Raw genomic sequence first — 5,657 nt, 5'->3', positions numbered from 1 at the left:
TCCAGGGCTTGACAAACGGGTCTGTGGGAAAACCTGGCCCACAGCCTGCTTTTGTAAATAAAGTTTTACTGGAACGGAGTCATGGTGATTTTGCTACATACTATCTTGGGCCATTTTTGCACAACAACAGTGGAGTTGAACAGTTGTGACAGAGAGCAGATAGCCTACAAAGCCTCAGGTATTCTTTGGTCTTTTACGAAAAAGTTTGCCAAGGCCTGGGCTATACAGTCCGCAGAAGGATCTGTCTAAAGGGCACAACCCAGTCCCTTCCCACCCCTCCATGGTTCCTGTTGGTGACAGAGTAAATAAATAAAAGCTTTCACGTGGAAGGCAAGGCCCCCAAACTGCAGGCTTGAGAAAACAAGCTCCTTTCCTGCAGTTCCCTTGCTCGGTGCAGTTTCTCATTGTGTGCTTTGCCAAGGACATAGGCTGCTTCGGGATGGTTCTGGGAGGTTCACACTGGAACTCCTTTCCTAGCTCACACTTGGACCTCGGACCTCGTAGCCTCATCCTGGGGGGGCCTCAGCCTCTCTGTCCTTGAAACAGGGAACCTGTGCACTCCCCTCAGCCTCGGAAGACCCTGAAGGAGTGAGGCTCACTCAGGACCTGGGCCCTGTGGTGTGTAGAGCCCTAGCCCCATGCCTGTGGCCCAGGAAATAGCAACACAGAACTGCTATTATTGCTTCTCCCCAGCTTCCTGCCCTCTGACTTGTCTGGGGCCACGAGGATACAAGGGGAGGAAGACTCCTCTCCCCCACTGTCTGCCTGCTGCTCCATCCTTCCTCCCCTCCCTGGGAGGTGGCAGGGATTTTTCTAAAGCATTTAATGCTATTATCTCAAGTGCCCTGTGATCATTTCTTAGGTATACAGATGCTCAATAGAACTTTCTAAGGAAGTGTCCGAGTCTGTGGTCATTCCAGACCTTCTACTAACTTGAGTGTAGTTGCTGCTAATAGACAAAGAGGTAAATACTGTGTAACCTGCCTTCTGGTTCCGAAGCAAACAACTACACCTACTGTATTCTTGGGGGATCCGAGGAGTGTTACTGTTGTACCTCATCTTGCCCCAGTCTCTGCCTTGCTCAAAAAGACCCAGTGGTCAATCAATCATAAGACCACTGAGTCTCCGGCTGGGAAGGGACACTGAGGTCCTGTGCTAAGTAGACGGTGGTTCCCGAGCATGTCCACGTCCAAACCCCTGGACCTAAGGGTGTGATACAGTGTGTGGCGCAAGGGAGTGAAGGTTGCCGAGGGAAGGAAGTTTGCTGATCAGTTGGCCTTAAATAGGGAGATTGCCCTGGATTATCTGGATGCACCCAATATAGTCACGAGGGTCCTCAAAACTGGAAGCGAGAGGCAGAAGAGAAGGTTGGAATGACAGGATGGGAGAAGGAGCAGGAACCCACCTGCCACTGCTGGGACTGACCACGGAGGAAGGGAACGGCAGGCCAAGGGCTGCGGGAGGCCCTCGCAGCTGAAAAGGCCAGGGAACAGGCTCTCCTGGAGCTTCCGGAGAGGAACACCACCCTGCTGACACCCGGATTTGAGTCCGGTGAGATTTGTGTTGGATTTCTAGCCTACAGAGCTGTGAAATAATACATTTGTGTTGTTTTAAGCCGCTAAATTTGTGGGAATTTGTTACAGCAGCCATAGATAACCAATGCAGGCAGGCCCCTAAGCTATTCCAGCTTCTTACTGGTTATAGACACCCCTCTGCAGCAAACCTGATATCCGGTCATCCGACCTCTGGTCTAGGACTTCTGGTGACAGGGAACTCATCGAGTAGGGTGTGGCCTATCTGACAGTGATCAGCTCTCACTGTTGGGAGAACAGTGAGAGTCCTCTGTGGCTCAAAATCCCATCTCCTAAAACTTCCCATTTCTCCTTGGGAAACACTCTTCTTTGATCTCCAGTCCTCCTGGCTGACAAGGTGGTCCCTCCCTGCCCCTACCTGGTCACAGCAATGTGGCACATGGATGGTTCAGGATGGCACATGACTCAAGCCAGGAATACTGGAACCAATGAGATCCAATTCTTGGACTTTGTGGGAGGGCAGTCGGTGAGAAAGCAGCACTCTTCTGGTGGGAGACCTGGGAATATGAATTTTGAACAAACATCCAGTTTATTGTGCAGCATGTTCCACTGGTCACACTTTGAGAAACTGCACAAGTGTCATTTATCTGGAATCTCCATCTGAACCTCAGAAATGTGGGCTCAAATGCCAATCCCGAATATGGCTGTTAACTCAGGCTCTTGTGAAGGCAAGAAAAGGATTATTTGAAAAGACTTGAGCCTACATAAGAATAAACTGTGGGTGGTTTTGTTAAACATAAAATTATAGATTTAATTGAAAATAATATTTTGGAGTCACCTCAACTTTTTCCAGTTTACTCTCTCACTTGAGGTCTTGTCAACTTGCTAAATAGTCAGGCTCTCTGTGTGTCTCTCTCTGCCTGTGTGTTTCTCAACTTCTCATGCAGACACCCAAGTTACAGAGAAGAAAGAGAGGCTCAGTCCGAGGAACCCTGCTTGCCACCCCCCTAACGTCAGAACAGGTGAAAATTTCCCATGGGTGATCAGGACCAAGCTGTTCTTGGAAGCCTGAACTCAGGCACCCTGTGTTTACTGGAGGGGCCTGGGCATGAGCACTCGGGCCTCTGGAAGAGCCCCAGGGTTCCGTGCCTTTTGAAGCGGACCTTCTCCTCCCTTTGGATCTAGGTCCCATTCAGGTGCCAACCATTCTCTGTGCTGTTCTGAAGGGTAAATGGAAAGTTGCCACCAGAGGCTTGAGCAGCACCTGCGGTGTGGGGCAACCCTGTGATTTCCTGAGACCTAGAGCTAAGAGTGAGCAATACTGCCCAGGACCCCCCACTGGTGGTTCTCAGAAATATTTGTTGAGTAAATGAATGGTTGAGAACAGAGAGGGAGAAGAAGGAGAGAAGGGAAGAAAGGGTAAAGATCTCTCTCATGGTTTCCTTTCCTACCTTTGGGAGTGAGGGCACGAGATGTAGAGAAGTGTTTTATTCTACTTTTTTCACATGATAACCATTATAAATGTCCACTTAGAATACAAGCATAATAACCATAATAACTCTTATTTCAACTTCCTCTTGGATAGAATAAACAGCTACTTTAATAAACTTCCTAAGAAAATCACATTGCATGCACAATTGCTAAAAGGTGGAAAAAAATCCAAATGCCCATCAATGTGTGATGGATAAACAAAATGTGGTATACCCATACAAGGAAATATTACTTAGCCATAAAAAGGAATGACACGCTGATATATGCTACACCATGGATGAGCCTCAAAATGCTAAGAAGCCAAACACAAAGGTCAATCTATTTTATATTCCATTTATATAAAATACCCAGAACCAGCAAATCCGTACAGATAGAAGGCAGATGAGTGGTTGGCAGGAGAGGGGAGGAGGGAGCTATTGGTGAATGACTTCCCAATGGGTATGGAGTCTCTCCTGGAAGTAATGACAATATTTGGAACTAGGCAGAGGGGATGGTTGCACAAAACTATGAATGTACTAAAAGCCACTGAATCGCATACCTTCAAATGGTTAGTTTTTATGTTACGGGATTACATAGCATTGCAAGATATATGAGTCTTGTCACAGTGCCATGTGGCAGCCTCCCTGCACCCCACCCTCCATCTGTGAGGCCCGTGACATTCTCAAGGACTTGCTTTACTGCCTGTCGATGACCCCACCCCCTGCCCTCCCCTGCCTTGCCCCCTGACTTCTCACGTGGCTGTAAGGTATTGCAAGAATTCTGCTTCCAGGGCTTTTCCCACCAGGCTCTCCGTAATTTCCTGTTCCCTTCTGCCCACTCCAGCCGCTTCAGTGGCCAAGCCTCAGTGGCCGTCTTTCCTTTACCTTGAGCGAGTCTCATCCAGTGCAGTTGAGTATAAAGCCAGAAGGTTCAGGGTTAACCACCAATTCTGTCGTGCTAGGATTTTGGTGACATCTGTAGCCAGGAGTGCTTGCTACACTAGAATTGTATTTGTTTTGATTTCATCCTCTGCCTCTCTTTCATTGGTTCTAGTTCAGGTGGGGTCCGCTGGGTTCTGGTACAGGGGGGCATTTCCAGCTCTAAGGATGCATTAACTATTCTCAGAGCACCCTCAGCCCCTGCCTCTGCCTCTGCCTCTGCCATCACGGGGTCTCTCAGACACAGCCCCTGCTTTCATCTCTGGGCCCTGTGGACTCTTTTGGTCATGCTCAGGCTCCTCCTCTTGCCCCCTGATGTTGTAGATGTGTGCGGCAGATTGACACAAGATGGGCAACCTGGTGCAAGCTCCTGAGCATGCGCACGAGCTCCACTGCAAAGCCTTCCAACTGCAGCTGCGCACCAGGCATTGGTGAACCCCATGGCCCCAGGCGGGAAAAGTGTGGTCCAGAGGGCCCGACCCCTTTACTCCGGGAATACAGCAGCTGTCCCTAGGGCTGATGTCAAACACAAGACTCGTCTGATTTGAAAACACATGCTTTTCCATCACTGTACCAGTACATTATGGGTTGAACCATGCTTCCTAAAAAGATACATTTTAGTCCTAAATCTTGTGCCTGTGAACATGACCTTTTTTGAGGTGTAAAGGTCATTAAGGTGGTGTCCTTATGAAAGAAGGAAATTTGGCCTCGGATGCAGAAGATGGCCATGTGAGGACGGGTCAGGATGCAGAAACTGGAGTTAGTCTGATGCAAGTCAAAGAATGCCTGGGGCCCCTGGGGGCTGAGAGAAACGGGAGGGCGGTTCTCCAGGGCCTGCGGAGGGAGGGAGGCCACGCCAGCTTCTTGATTGTGGGCCTTTAGAAAAAGAAGACATTTCTCTTGTCTTGGGCCGCCTCGTTTGTGGCACTTCGTCCCAGCCGCCCTAGCACACTAACTAATCCACTTCCACGCTACACCGCATCCAGAGAGATAACAGGTGACAGCCATGTTTTGAAACCGGAAAAGCTTTCCACCTGTAGTGAGGTGTGTGTTTTAATTGCTTCACAGAACTCATCAGGTTCAGAAGCCCACCTGTGAAAGGAAGAGGGTTGGAAAGTGGTAAGCACCGATCACATAAATTATTATGAGATAATTATTCCATTATTGTGAGAGCAGAACCAGTTCTGATCACTGGGCTCTCTTCTCCCTTGCACACAGGTCTGGTCGTTTCTTAACCTTTCACATCCCTCTTCCTGTCAGTTCCCGAGTCCCTTCTTCCCCTTTAACACCCTCACACATGAAGAAGCGGGCGGTCGTCCCTGACAGCCGGGTGAGGGCCACGGGCCGGGTTAACCCAGCTCCCAGGCACACAGTTGCCTCTGCCTGCGGGGGCTGGGAACCCGTCTCCCTCCGCCGTGTGCGTGTGCACTCGAGTGTGCCCCTGGAGCGCAGGGAGAGAATCCAGTGATATTTCACACAAATGAGAAATGTTATTCTGCAGATTAAAGCCTTGCCGAGCCTGGTTTTGTCTTTATTTATGCTTTTCCATTTCCCTCTGCGCAGACATGGGTGCCTACGCGGGGAGCACCGAAGGACGTAATTGGCGTGGTGAAGGATTGTTGAGCGGACCAGACGCTCCCTCGCAGAGCTACCCCCCTTCGCTCCCCCATCTGTCACCATCTAATGTGACAAAGTTTTTATCGGGCATTGAGGCACA

This window comes from Artibeus jamaicensis, unplaced genomic scaffold (assembly GCF_021234435.1).
Source record: "Artibeus jamaicensis isolate MK-2021 breed Jamaican fruit bat unplaced genomic scaffold, CSHL_Jam_final contig_851, whole genome shotgun sequence".
Classification (NCBI taxonomy): Eukaryota; Metazoa; Chordata; class Mammalia; order Chiroptera; family Phyllostomidae; genus Artibeus; species Artibeus jamaicensis.
Note: the sequence above shows the minus strand (reverse complement) of the source record.